Source organism: Pseudorca crassidens, chromosome 10 (genome assembly GCF_039906515.1).
Source record: "Pseudorca crassidens isolate mPseCra1 chromosome 10, mPseCra1.hap1, whole genome shotgun sequence".
Classification (NCBI taxonomy): Eukaryota; Metazoa; Chordata; class Mammalia; order Artiodactyla; family Delphinidae; genus Pseudorca; species Pseudorca crassidens.
The window spans coordinates 57269631-57285576 of record NC_090305.1 but is presented as its reverse complement, the minus strand read 5'-3'; positions in this window follow the sequence as shown (position 1 = coordinate 57285576).

The window sequence follows — 15946 nt, the reverse complement described above, 5'->3', positions numbered from 1 at the left end:
TCATTACACAGTGAATAATTTTATAATACTACTACTGGATTGAATCCTTATAATATCAGGCAGTGCATTAACAGCTTTAAAGACATTATAGTATTCAAGTCTCAGAATAAAGTAACTATTATTATTTCTGTTTTACAGGTGAGGAAACCTAAGCACAGTGCTAAAAAAGTAAGGGGTGTAGACAGAGCCCCTTCACTTCACCTTCTTATAGACTGGCACAGGTGAATGCTGTTAAATTAGTTTGATAAATCTAGGCCAAGAAAAATATGCTTATGGAGTGTCCTCTTGGTGAGCAGAAAAGGCCACACAAAGGAACATATAGGAAAATGTATAAGAGAATTCCTGGAAGAGAAAACCATTGCATAGACTTTAGAAATTCACTGCAGACATCTGCTACCGATTTATCATAACTGGGTTTAAGTGACATTAGGTATATCTGGAATTTGGATGCCTGGAAAGAGATAATGTAATTCTATTGAGCAGGTAGATGATAACATCTGGAAAGGTATATAGAAGGCTCTGGCATTACAGTGCATGGAAAAATAAAAAACAGGAATTCTTGAGGTTCAGAAAAAAATTACTCATGTTAATTGAACACCTTGAGGAAGATCAAAGTTATAAACCAACTCTAGAAAAACAGAAATGTTAAGGAATTCAGATAGAAACACATTTACTTTTTCCATCCTTTATCCACCGCCCCCCCCAAAAAAATTCCATTTACTGAACATCTACTATGTTCCAAGGCAGTGGTAGGATTTGGAGGAATCAAGATGCATGGGATGTGATTCTTGCCTTTGATGACCTAATAGCCTAGTGATCAGAGAGACAGACATTACAGATTCTAAATATGGCAGGAGAAGCGACATAATTGATGTATGAATGCAGTATGTAAGAGCTCAAAGAAGAGAGTGAATACCTCCCATGGATTCACAGACAATGTGGCAATTGAGCTCATTGTGGGAATATGAATCAGAGTTTGCCAGGTGGGAAAAGAGAGCTTAGTACATGAGAAAAGGGGAGAATTATGACAAGTGATGATGAAATCAGCTTTTCATCAACAGGAATTTATGTCACCTCTTCTGGAAGTTAAAAGTCTCAACTAAGCAAAACAGTCTTTAATGTCCCACTTCCCTTAGTTCTTCCATGATTCCTTTTCTTTTCAAATGTTTATCAGAGTCTCCTTCCAGGTGTATATGTTACCTTTCTACTGTAACTCTTCCTGCTTTCAAAATGTACACTTGAATCTCTTTTTCAGTATCTATCAGCCATATAACATTAGGATCCTCCCCCCCCAAATTCCTAGGAAGAGACAGAAGTGGAGGAGGGTGGATCTTACGTTATAGTCATTCACACAAGGGAAGAGATAATTCTGATATGTTAGGAGCTCAGGAGAAGTCAGGATGGCTTCTGGCTGCTGGCTACTGCCTTCTTTTTTTTTTTTTTTACATGTGGAACTTGAGTAAATGGAAACAAAAAATTCAAACTATCCAAGTCTTTGGTCTAATTTCCATAACAATTTGGTGTTGTCCTGGCAGGATCTGGAGCAGCACGGACACTTAGTAGAGCAACCTTAGAAGGAAAAGTACACCTTGGTAATAAGACCTACCTGAGATGTTTGAGTAAGGCTCTGCCATTAATCAAGGCTTCATAGACTGAGCCTCTCTGTCCATTTAACTTCTGTGTTACCACGCCCCACATCTTGGCTTCTTTTCTGTATAGTCCCATGAAAGAATTTTTCATCACTGGACTAGAATGATGTAGGTAATACCCAGAAAAAGATTTAAAGACAAAGACACACCTCTGCTTAATTTATACTAAATCATTACAGAGGCCATTCTCCACTACTGCCATATGACTTGGTATTTTCATTTTACAAGTGAGGAAATGATGACCCTGGTGTTGATGTTGTTTGCCAGCATCTCTAGCTGATTTTGTGATAGAGCCAGCATTAAATCCCTGTTCATGCCCCTCCAAAGCCCATGCTCTTTTGAAAGATACATCCTTAGAGCATCTGGGTACAGAAGGAGATTAGGAGATGCTCTGAGAAGGATGGGGCATCCATACTTCACCCTGGTCCAGAGACAGCTTCTCCAAGGACCTTTCTAGATCTTTGGAATCTTTGTTACTTCCCTAATGTGTGTTGCATTTATATTTCCTTTCCTGCACAACACTGACTACAGTAAATGTCTTAAAATGCTGTGCTGTGTCGGAGGCAACAGTATGTGGACGAATTTCCTGGAAATTAGTAACCAGAATCAGTAACCAGGTAGTGGTAACCAGAATGAAGAGAGCTTGCGGGCAAATCCCAGTATGACATCTGTGCCCCAAAGTCAACGGATACTATTTTATGCTAATAAAATTATTGTGAACAGAAAAAAAGGGAGAAGATGGTCTTTTCTACTCTGAATGGGGAGCTCTACCAGAACATCTATGGTTTAATCTGGGCACCAATTCTTTCAAAGCACAGTGTAAAACTGTGGCTGTAAAACTGTGGCTGAACAAGAGATGAAAAGTTTTGATTATTCAAGTTTGGGAGAGTACGGTATAGCAATATTAAAACAAAAAGAACTGGAGAATGTTCACCCTAGACGGGGGGTAGGGTGGGGTACAGAATGAGTGACAGTCTCCTTCCAATTGTTAAAATTCTGTCCTGGGGAAAAGAGAACCAACTGATTGTCTGGATGCCTGAGGGTTGACTGCAGCCCAGGGATATAGATTTTGGTCAGATAAAGGCAGTATTTTCTAACAGAGGTATTCAAATATGAGAGGGTATAAGTTCCTTTCCCTGGAGATGATGGGCATAGAGTCAGCTGTTGAATGGGGTGGTAGGCATAGGACTGGGCTAACAAGCAAGAGAGGTTTAATAAACTCCAGCTTCTAGGAAGTTGGAAAGATCTTGGTAGTCAAGGGCTCCTGAAGTTTTCAGACTGTGTATAGAGGTACCTTGGTGGTTGCTTATGAAGGAATTGAGAAACAAAGGCATTTGGGCGAAACTCTGGGCTTTCCATCCCTCCTTTAACCAGAACCAGGTTTTCATATATTTTCATATTTTGTTTTTATGCGAGATTTTAATTAAACAAAGGATTCTATGACTTTAAAAGCTGTGAAAAGGTTTTGTCTACAAAACATAAATAAAACGTGGTTGTAGAGCAGTCTGTTGAATTGCTATACCTACTTGTATGTAGAAATTCCCACCAAGGCAGCAAATCATTTATCCATTCAACACGTATGTATTGAACATCTACTATAGTCCAAGTACTCTTTTAGAGGCTGGCTTAAACAAGTGGACAAAGTCCTTGCTCTCATGAAACAGACATTATAACGGAGGAGTCAAAAACAAATAAGCTAGATGGTTTCAGAGAGTGATTTAAGTGCAATAAAGGAAGTGAAACTATTATTTGAAGCCAGCACGAATGCATAACCAATATTTAGGTCACTGGGCTCATTTCAATTACTTTTTCTTTCTGATTAATAAATGACAGATCTAATTGAAGCCACACTCTAATTACTTCTATGATCTGAACAATGATGTAATTTCAGAGCCAGATGAACCTATGCTGACCCCATTCATTCTTGGATAAAGAGACTAAGACCCAAAGTGGCTCAGAGATAATGCTCGAGGTCCCCTGGTAAATAGTGGTTGAGCTGACAGTTAAACGCTTGTCTTCCGGTTTTCTATCACCAGAAAACCTGTCTGTCAACAAAAGGAAAATTAGGGCAAAGGCCTAACCACGACAATAACAGAAAAAACAAGAACAATGTTTGATTTAGGATTAGACTCAGTAAACCTTAGAATACCCTTAAGATTCAGAAGTCCTTACCTATCTGGGATTTAGAAAAAATATGAATATTATAATTGGTCATTCAGAAGGCTGAATACATCAGAAACTTCCAGTGACCTCACTTTAATGTTGCCTGCTGATCACCTGGCCTTTCCAAGAACAATCTCTTCACTGGATTTTCTGCTCCACTTTTCCCCTTACTACCCATTCTCTACATGGCCCGAGGGTAAAGTTTTCACAGGAGAAATTGGGTATCATTCCTCTGCTTAAAATCCTCCAACTGCTCTATAGCATGCTCAGAAGTTGACCCAAAACTCCATGCCAGCATCTAGAAGGCCCTCCATGATCTGGCTCCATGAATTCTCTGTCTTTCACCATGCTCCCTTCTTGATACACTCCCCCCACTCTGTCCCTCTTGCTGCTTCTGGAACATGTTAGCATGCTTAGGTATGTTCCCACCTTCTAGGATCTTTACATGGCCAAGTATTTCACATCATTTACTGAGCCCACATATAATCTGGACTATAATTTCTCTAGGAGATTTCTACCAATCACAACATCTAAGGCGGCTCCTCCTCCTGGCCAAACAGTACTTGCTTTTATTTTCCTAATGGAATCTACCAGCATCTAAAATGAAACTATTTCTTATTCAATGTATATTGTCTTTCTCTCCACTAGAATGTAAGATCCACAAGGGCAAGGGTCCTGTCTGCTTTATTCTGCTAAATCTCTGACTTCTGAATAAGTGACTGACACAAAGGAGTGACTTGGTCATATATGGTAAATGAATATGAGGCAGAAAAAAATCAGTCATAGGGTTCTCCTGGGTCCCAGGTCCCCAGCTAGGTGTATGTGGAGAAAATTGTACTTGGCACTGTGCTACCGTGAGCTGAGCGCTCCGCTGTATTTTTGCTCACCCTTTATTGGCATTTCCCCAAAGTAGTTATCTGACTGGAGTTCCTGAGCACCACTGGGTATGGAGTATTGCTACAAGAATTTGCACCAATGACCTTCAAAATAACTGTTCTCTCTCATGTGTATTTCATATTTAGCTGCCTCCACTCCTTTTAAGTCCCTGACAAAGCAATTAACTTAAAAATAAAATGAAATGAATAAATGCATATTAATTTTTTTTTTTTTTTTGCCAATATAAAGTGGCTAGATGGCCACTAAGGGGCATCTTGCCTCAGAAGATAGCTGTTTGGCATTGGAGACTCCTAGAATTCTCAATAGGCCTGTTAAGGTACACAGGCAGTAAGAACAGACCACAAGGTCATCTCCAGCGTCTGAGCATGTTCCAGTATATTCTTTAAAAATCATAGGTGGCAGTCAACTTCTTTTATATGCGACCTCAGAGCCTCCCTGGCTGAGTCAACATCTTCATTTTGGCCTTGTGTCACTGTGGCATTCCCTCAGCAAGCTACCTCACTGTCAGGGGCATCCATCTCATTATACTGGATGAAGGGTTGCCCAATCTCATATGACAGCATCACATGAATATATGTGTTGGCGAATATTGTATGTATGTGGGGAGAGGGAGAGAGGGAGGGAGGGGGGAGGAAGGAAGAGAGGATGAAAAGCTGAACACAGTTTCTTCATTGGTAATGGAATCTTATACTTTCACTGAAGATTTTCCTGAAATTTTATGTGCTAAATTAGAACCTTTGCTGTTTACTTACCTTTGACCATGGGCAATACTGTCCTCCAAGGATGCAGACTAGCTGAAGTGAGTTGTTTGCCAGGGGCAGGGGAGCCCGCATGGCCAGAAGAGGATCAGGCTTTCATGTACCTCAGGTGTTCTCTTCTGGGAGTCTCCCCCAGCTCGGAGGCCCTATCTTGTTCCAGTCTGTGTTTCTTGATGTCTTTCTGTAACTCTCTCCCTGTAATCATAGTGGCTCAGAAACTAACCCTGATGCCCAGCATTCCTCTGGGTTTACACCTGAAGTGCTTCCCCAGTGCCATCCTATGTGTGGAACCTTTTCCCCTCTCTTAGGGCTGGTCTGCCGAACCCAGGCCTCCAGGGCATGAGCCTCCCCTGAATGGTACTTATTATTATTACCTCTCCATGGTGCTTAGTCTAAGTGTGCAAGGTTAAATGATTCAGGAGTCAGAGTGTCTGGGTTCAAAAGCTGGTCCAGTGCCAGTTTTCTATCCTCTCTGGGACTCAGTTTGCAAACCTATAAAATGGAGTTTATAACTAAATATTTATTGGGTTATTAAATGAAATGATACATGTAAAGCCCTCTGCATAATGTCTGGCCCATAACAAAAGCTTCAAATACATTCACCAAACAGAGGAAAGGCTGTGCTTGAATTAAAACTTGAATTTGTAAACGTCATTGGATAGCCTATAAATATACAATCCATTACAGGCTGGCACAGATTTATTATGAATAATGTAATGGGCTACTCAGCATGGTGAATGCAAGGGGAAATCTCAGTGACCCCAATTTAATGCTGTTCTTGCTGATCGCTTGACAATTCCAAGAATACCATTAATTAACCTTACCCTAGTATTCAACTTTAACGCTGCTCTGCATTTTATCTGTAGAGTTTTTGCCAGGTATCACAATAGCTCTAGCCTGTGTGGAGATAGTCCACCATTGTTCAATCACTTAGTAATTGGGTGACGTCTGAATATGCACATGTATGTACAGGAAATGTGTATGTACATACACACACACACATACACAGACATGTTGTAAATCATCACTTAAGTAAACCCGTATGTAATGTGAATATGTTTGGCAGGAGCAACAGAACTCTATTCTATTAAATTGGTCTTCTCTGATGAGTAGCAAAACTCATCATCAGGAACTTTTTCATTCCAAACCCAAGGGATGCATATATATATATACATATATGAGTAGCAAAACTCATCATCAGGAACTTTTTATTCCAAACCCAAGGGATGCATATATATTATCTCTGCAGATCAATGTAATATATATTAAATTGGAACTGCTTCCCTATATGTTTGGATTTTCTTGGATCTTTCTCTCTCTCATACACACATACACAGGCATACACATACATGCTGTTGGAGTTTTTTGTATTTGTGAATAGTTATCATTTTCTTACATATGCTAATGCAGCACTGTGAAAAGGAATATGGGAAAGAAAGATAAATGATAAATTTAGCTCCTGTTTCTGCAACTTATAAACTGTGGGGACTTACACACTGAGACTCAGTTTGCATAAAATGGTGATAATTACTGATGACTCACAAAGTCACGATGAGCGTTTATTATGTGTCAAGAATTATGCTCCAGTCACCATATTAAGTAAACGTGATATATATGTATGAGTGCGCTTGATGGACTGAAAGGTAATATGTGAACATTAAGTACTATAATCTTTATTATAAGCATGTATAAACAGTTATATGGATAAATAAACTAAGATTTATTTTTCAAGCAAAAATGAGATTACATGACAAACTTAGGTAGTAACTAAAAGGAAAAGTACAGACAAAAAGTACTATTTATTGAACATGTACTATAACCCAGGCACTGTGCAATGTATTTTCATGTGTTTCTTCCTATTTCGAGAATCTGGTCTCTGGAGGTAGATTGTCTGGATTTTCATACACTGAATTACACTTGAGCCTCGAGCCTCTACTGGAATAGTCCACTGAGGAAACCTCAGAGATTCCCTAGGTGGTCTGCCCCAATTATGAAAAAAATCCTTCCCTTTTAAAAGCAGAATTCCAACTCTCTATAACTCAACTGTCCTAATTCTGAGCAAAAGTAGCTTGTTTGACTTCCCCATGTGAGCCCCTGATGGCGCCTATGTCACATGTCTCAACTGAGCACCTTCATTTCTTGAAGCTGTTCCCTATATGACCTGGTTTCTATTCTGGATAATCTCCTTTGGGTGACCTCTCTGTCTCTTTCTCAATGTTCCATTTAAGGCATCACACACAGAATTAAATGCAACCAAGTGTATTGAGGGCTTGTGGATTCATCCAATATGCAGTTGGGACACTGATTTCAGATACCTCCTTTCTGCTATATATGACTATGGGACTTGTCTTACGGTGACTGAGGTTTAACTTCCATGTGGCAAAAACAGAAAGGCACTACAGTGCTGCGTGATTCTTATGTACTTTATTTCTTCCAATAATATGTAAAATATAATGACTTTCATGGCTGTAATCATTCTTTTACTGATTGTGGAGAGTGAGGAGTAGAAATCCCTATACAGCGATGACTTGGATTGAAAAATCCTCTTTTATTATTATTATTTTTCTTAGCTGAGAGAAGAGTATTTGTTAGTCTCTTTCCAATTCAATTTTATAAACCAATTCAATAAACAGTTATTTTTCTAGGCCAAAAGGGCCTAAAAATATCTCCCAGTTCTTATACTCACAAAATCCCTTTGAATTTAATGAACTCAGACAGTAAGGATCAAGAAAACAAAAGCTATTATGCATTTCATCATCTGAGTTTTCCTCATAGTTAACAGCCATTCTTAGACTAAATATCTGCCACCTGGTGGTTCTTGTGAGAACAGTTAGGTATTAACCGAGCCACTGTAAGGTTCAAATATACTTTATTCATTCATTCATTCAACAAATACACAAAAATGTGGAAGTATATGTGTGGAATAGACAAATACTTAAAGAATTCTTTTGGAATAAAGAGTTTCTAGGACTTCCCTGGTGGCACAGTGGTTAAGAATTCGCCTGCCAATGGAGGGGACATGGATACGAGCCCCGGTCCGGGAAGATCCCACATGCCACGAAGCAACTAAGCCCATGTGCCACAACTAGTGAGCCTGTGTTCTAGAGCCCACAAGCCACAACTACTGAAGCCCGTGTGCCTAGAGCCCGTGCTCTGCAACAAGAAAAGCCACTGCAATGAGAAGTCCGTGCACCCCAATGAAGAGTAGCCCCTGCTCTCTGCAACTAGAGAAAGCCCGCACACAGCAACACAGCCAAAAATAAAATACAAATAAATAAATTAATTTTAAAAAAGAGTTTCTAAAATGAAGTTCGTTATGTTTAAGCATCTCCATAGGCAGTGCATAAAATATAATTTTGGCAAGAGATCCTCATGCTAGATCTCAAACCATATTAAATGACCAACTACTTTGGAGCTATTTTATATCTTAGTATATTGGGTCAGAAAATGCCCTCTGCTTGGATGGTTCTTTCCTACCCATCACCCATAAAGCTGGCTGGAGACACTCCTCTGTTTATGGGACTTGGCCCATGCAACCTTCCCCTCATTTGTGCTTTCTCTGTACTGGATATTTTTTTTCCTTATAGTATCTTTAATGTTTCATTGAAGTAATTTGTGATATTTTCCTACACTACTGGACTATAAGTTTATTTCAGATAGTACCACGTTGTTTGTCTTGCAACTCTGAGCCCCTAACTTAATTTCCGGTGAGTAGTAGGCCCTCATTGATGCTCAACTGAATAACTAAAACTTAAATCTACAGATGAATGTATAACAACGTGTTGCTAAACCACACGGGACAAAGGAACCCCCTGCATGAAAGCGAATTTAGGAGATCTTTGAATTTAGATGGGTAAAAGATACATTTTTATTCTCTAACTTCTAACTAAATTTGCCATTTCTTTCATTTATGAAGATAAGCAACAAACCACAGTAGTATTACAGTACTTCTGAGCTTGTCACCAATAGAAATGACAGATGTTTCCATATCTTACTGCAGTTGTTGAAGATATTTCACAGTATTATTTATGCTCAACACCATTCGTAAGCATGTTATTTATTAGATCTTCAATTAGGTCTTATTATTTAACACATCAATAAATGGCAACTATTGAACATATTACTATTTCAGCAATTCTTTCCTTGGTAATCCTATGTATTTTGTTTTATGTATTTAAAAAAATTACTCTGAGAAAGGGGACAATAGGCTTAAATAAACTAAAAAAAGTTCTATGGTACCAAAAAACATTAAGGACATCTAGCTGTACTAGTTTAATGAAAATTTAAAGAGAAAGCAAATCATGATGTTAGTAAAACCAAACTTCAATACCTACATTCTTTCTGTTAGGATCTTCTAACTTCTTTGAGATGCTGTGTATTCATATATACCTATTATCCCCGAAAGAACAGGGATGAGTCTGATCTCAGTGATTTATCCTTGATGTCATATTGATTATCCTTCTATGTATATGAATTCTAATATTACTCTTCCCTGGAGTAAAAGACGCTGGCAACATTTAAAATGATACTGAAAAATAGCTCAATAGTTTTATGGTTGGGGAAATATATCTTAGTAAGGCTGAACATCACAACAGATTTCAGGGAATTAGGATCTATCAAGTAATATTTAACCTGGGAATTATTCTTTTATTTCCAAATTTTAAAAAAGTTTTAAGGCTAAAACAACCCTAGCTAATTGTGATATCGGCTCCAAGATCAGAAAGTGAAATTTCAACATGGATAAGCATGAGATAAAGGAAACAGGTACCACATGATGATACACAATGATATCTAGGCACAGGAAAGACAGGAAGGCGAAAGAGGGAAATGGTCAGTAAGTACTAGGAGATGTCATAAAGGGAATTTCCTGCCAGGTCTGAATGTTACCTGGAATTCACCGAAACATAATTTTAAAAGATGTATTTCATTCCTTGTTTGCTCACTCTGGGAACCAGACTCCTGACTTTAGTGTCCAGTTAGGAATCCTATAGCCAAGATTGCCAAATAAAATAAAATTTCAACATGAGCACTTATGGAAGGCAATAAGACATGTTAAGAATGGTCGGGCCTCCTTTAGTGATGAAAACATAAGAGTTTATTTCGTACATATACATAACAAACTACAAAGGCTTTATATTGAGTTAATTGCCTGTTACTCATGCATAGGTTGTAACTATTAAATGTTGTCATGAAGGGCATAATGCTTGTATCATTCTAGACCAGATTTTAGCCTAGCCTAGACCTAGACTTAGACTAAGACTTATCTTAGACTAGATCTCACTGGAGCTAGGTGATCAAGGGATGCACCCTGAGTGGCAGCAGCAAAAATAGGGGTGCCACATGTGCACGAGCTCCTTTAGGCAGAGGGAGAGTATAAAGATGGCGCCTGATGGCCTCCATGGTCTTTGGAGAGTATTACAGTCAGTCCCTAGATGTGTGTTAAATTAGAGGCCTACCCCCAGGCTGAAGCTTCTAAGCTAAACAAATAAGCTTCTTTTACAGAAAACTGGCACATTTCAATTGGTTGCCTCTGTGCAGGGCCCTGGGTGTAGGCAAGTGAGTCTGCATGAGCCCTTTAAGAACCATTTATCACAAAAGGGACCTAATCAAACTTACAAGCGTTTGCACAGCAAAGGAAACCATAAACAAAACGAAAAGACAACCTATGAAATGGGAGAAAATATTTGCAAATGATGCGACCGACAAGGGCTTAATTTCCAAAATATATAAACAGCTCATACAACTCAGCAACAACAATAAAAGCCAACCCAATCAAAAAATGGGCAGAAGACCTAAATAAACATTTTGCCAAAGAAGACATACAAATGGTCAATAGGCACATGAAAAGATGTTCAACACTGCTAATTATTAGAGAAATGCAAATCAAAACTAAAATGAGGTACCACCTCACACCAGTCAGAATGATCATCATCAGAAAGTCTATAAATAACAAATGCTGGAGAGGTTGTGGAGAAAAGGGAACCCTCTTACACTGTTGGTGGGAATGTAAATTGGTGCAGCCACTATGGAAAACAGTATGGAGGTTCCTCAAAAAAACTAAAAACAGAGCTACCATATGATCCAGCAATCCCACTCCTGGGCATATATCTGGAGAAAACCACAATTCAAAGAGATACATGCACCCCAATGTTCACTGCAGCACTATTTACAATAGCCAAGACATGGAAGAAATCTACATGTCCACTGACAGATGAAGAGATAAAGAAGATGTGGTACATATATATGGTGGAATATTACTCAGCCATAAAAAGCATGAAATAATGCCATTTGCAGCAACATGGATGGACCGAGAGGTTATCATATTAAGTGAAGTAGTAAGTCAGACAAAGACAACTCTCATATGATATCACTTATATGTGGAATCTAAAATACAATACAAATCAACATATTTATGAAACAAAAACAGACTCACAGACATAGAGAACAGACTTGTGGTTGTCAAGGGGAAGGGGGCTGGGGGAGGGAAGGACTGGGAGTTTGGGATTAGCAGAGGCAAGCTATTATATATAGAATGGATAAAAAACAAGGTCCTACTGTATAGCACAGGGAACTATATTCAACATCCTGTGACAATCTATATGGGATAGAAATATGAAAAAGAATATATATATGTATAAATGAATCATTTTGCTGTATAGAAGAAATTAAGACAACATTGTAAAGCAACTATACTTCAATTTAAAAAAAAGAACCATTTCTCAATTCGCTATAGCCTTGTAAGTCTCATGGATGCAAGCCCCACTGACTTTCAAAGCTAGATGTTTTGGGGTCCTCTCTTGCAGGTACAGGTCTTAAAAGCTGGGGTGCCAGATATGGGATTCAAACCCTTCCCTCCTCTGGGAGAAGCTCTTTGAGTTGTGAGTTTTCCCCCAATTATGGGGTGCTGCACCGGAGATAGGGTTTATGGTGAGCCTCTCTGTCCCATTTCAGTGTGGGTTTTTCTCGTTCACCCAACATGTAGGAGTCACTCAGTTACTTTTTATATTTCTTTCAGAGGAATTGTTCGATATGTAGCTGTGTGTCATATAAATTCAGTGTGTCACAGGACGAGGTGAGTTCAGGAGCCTCCCACTTCACCATCTTGAACCAGAAACTCTTGGCCTGGAACTTCTGAGTCCTTTCCTATCCTGGACATTTGTTTTCACTTCAGGAAGCTTACTGTTAGGATAGTTTTTGCTTGTAAGTTTGCTAAGTGTGCAGGTTTTCTGTATGGCTGCCTTTTTTTCCCCCAAGTTGTTAGGGGTAAGGACTGAAATAGAACATAGCTGGACTTCAACAGATAGTACTGCTGATGGTGTAGAGTGTGTAGTTATCTTCCAGATGTTGACCACGAGTTAGTCTTCAAAGAAAAGGAACGCTCAAGAGTTCAATGACCACTAAGTTTTTCTCCTCAAGATCCAAAAGTCCAATAAGTTTCTCTTGACTCCCCAAAGACCGGAATGGTCGTCTTTCCCCCACTGACTCCCTGCAGACACATTTGTTTCTTTCCCTTCCAGCCACCCCTACAGTTTGAGTTCTGGCTACAGCCAACATGCAGATGTGAGCAGGATTCCAGGATTGGGGGGTACAGAAGGTGGAAAAGACCACACGTTGTTTGTGTTGGAGATGGAGAGCCTGACCCTGGGACATTTACTCCAAGGATCTGCTGCCAAAAGATGTGAAAGAAAAGTTAAGCCTGGAGTGTGTGTTACGGAAGTGATTGCTGGGATGCTACAACAGAAGCAGGAAAGAATATGATCCAAGAGAGCTCTCAACAGGGACTCAGGATAGAAAGAAGGAAGACTGTTAGAACTGGAAATGGGCTAGAGAAAGCCTCATCCTTCCCCCTGAAGAACATCCTGGCATTAGCTACTATCCCTTTTAAATACCATTCTTCTCTATTACCATAAATACACTTAAGACAAGGAAAGGGTTTGGGGTGACTTGACTAATAACTATAGGAGGCTTCCATTTTGCTTGCAGAAGGTTTTTCACTCTGGGCTAGGGAACCACAGTACATAGTGGGAGGAATGAAGGGTAAAAATTTATAAAGTGGAAGAAAGGTTCTCAGAAAGATCAGTTTTAGGAAAAAGAAGATATGGATGGTGAAGAGCTAGAAACTGATTCCTTTAGTTTATTCCTGCTCCTATAATCCTTAGGATAATTTTACATACTCACATTGATGTCCAAGTTTGAAGAAAGCTGCTCTCTCCAAGGCAAAGATAGAGGAACAGAAATTAGCATAGTGTGTAGAAGGGGAAATACATTCACACTATTCTTGGGTATCTGTGAGATGAAAGTCTGGAGCTCTGAATTAAGAAGTTGGAAAATTGGGCTTTGCCCCTCACTAACAGTGGGATCTTCAACCGAACACTCTGTTCCTTGAGTCTATATCCCGTCCATGAAATAGAGGTACTCAAGTGTCTTCAGCTTTAATGCTCAGTGGCTCTATGTTGATTGGTAGCATGCAATTCAAGACTGGGTAGGGGCAGCTGGGTAAGACACAGAGATCCTTGAAGGTCAGAGAAAGAATTCTAGGCTACTGAGGGAATCATTGTTCATGGCCAAGAAGGGTGAGAATGCACACAACCACAGGCTCAAAAGCAATAGAAACGATTTGAAGATTACAGGTCAGTTTCTGTTATCCAAGCTCTGATCCTATCCAATAATATGAATAACCTGAAGAAGGAAATAATGACTAATATTTGTGCTTTGGGGTTTATACTATTTAATACCTAGTCAACAATTCTAAAAAAAAGAGTGAGCCAATTAATTTCATTCTACAGATTAGAAAACAGAAAAGTAAGGATTTTAGTATGTTGCCCAAGGTCACACAGTAATTAAATGGAAGAACCAGGACGCAGATTCAGGGGTGTGTCTTACCCTAAACATCAGGTCTTTTCATCACAACTTTACTTCAAGTATGTTGTGTTGTGAGTATGGGTGAATGAATTTGGACAGGCCCTTGCTTTGTATTAAATTCTTTTAAATGACCTTTAGCTTTAAAATCTAGACTTTAGATTTTAACCCAGTGGCATCACAAAGTCTGGGCAAGGTTTCTCCTATAAGCTCTAGGAAGAAAAATAAAAGGAAATAACTTAGGGAAGTTGAAAACACACAAAACACAAACTAAGGGAAGATTTAGAATAAATAGAAACATGGTTACATACCAAATCATTATCAGTCTTTTTCTACTTTGTAAGAGACAATACAAACAGCCTGTATTTGACACTCTTGCACCTAACTTCAAGCATTCACAAACAAATTTCTTATTTTACTGTTTCCATGACAACACACGACATTTCACATATATTTTTCAAGGAAGGAAAGGTGAAAATTACTCTTGGTGTTAAATTGAATTTTTCTCCTTCTCCTCACCTATTTTATTCATAGACACTTAGAAGGTACAGCAATTTCACGTTCCTTTCAGAATTTCACTGCCATTCCTCTACATTAGATGTAGAATTAAATGAATTCAACTTCAACTGATTTTTCTAAGTCCAGTATTTTTACAGAGAAAATGTTTCCTTATGGTTACTGTATTCAATAAGCAATAGTCTTTACAATATAGGGATAGTTCTACAAAGTTCTATTGATTTTTTGTAATTTTTGAATTTATAATCTGTCAGTATTTTAGACTCTCACCATTGCTGAATTTGGATGTGGCCCCCCATCTGCTCTATGCAGAGTTTTTCTTTTTTTTTTTTTTTACTAGTAAACAAATAAAGACAGAGTCAATAAATATTTGGGAAGAAATGGATAACTGAATACAGAAACATTTCTGAAGTCATTCTTATTTGGAAAACACAAAGATTCTTTTTAGAGTGAAATATTTTGATGGTTAAAGAATAATTCATTTTGAGATTTAAAAAACTGATATCTATTGATACTGATGGTTGTATTAGGGGTCTTCAGAGAAACAGAATCAACAGGATGTGTATTTATAGAGAAAGAGATTGATTTTAAGGAATTTGCTTATGTGATTAGTAAGTCCAAAATCTGCAGGGTAGACCAGCAGGCTGGAGGCCCAGGGAAGAGTTGCAGTTTGAGTCCAAAGATGGTCTGCTGGCAGAATTCCTTCTTACATAAGGAGGTCAAGCTCTATCCTTAAGACCTTGAAGCTACTGGATGAGGCTCACTCACATTATGGAGGGAAATCTACTTTACGTAATGTCTATTGATTTAAATGTTAACCTTACCCCCCAAAAACTTTCATAGAAACAGCCAGAATAATGTTTGGCCAAATATCTGAGCACCATAATGTAGCCAAATTTACACATAAAATCAAGGATCACAGTTATGTTGTGTCAGGAACTGTGTTAGAGGCTGGTGTTTTAAAGATGACTTTGAGGAACCAATACAGTATGTTGGCCTCCACTTCCACTTACGTGTCCAGACATTTATTATTTGTTGAATGCATACGATATGCCAGACATAGTTCTTGCCTGTGGGGATTAGTCTAATGGGAGAATAATTATA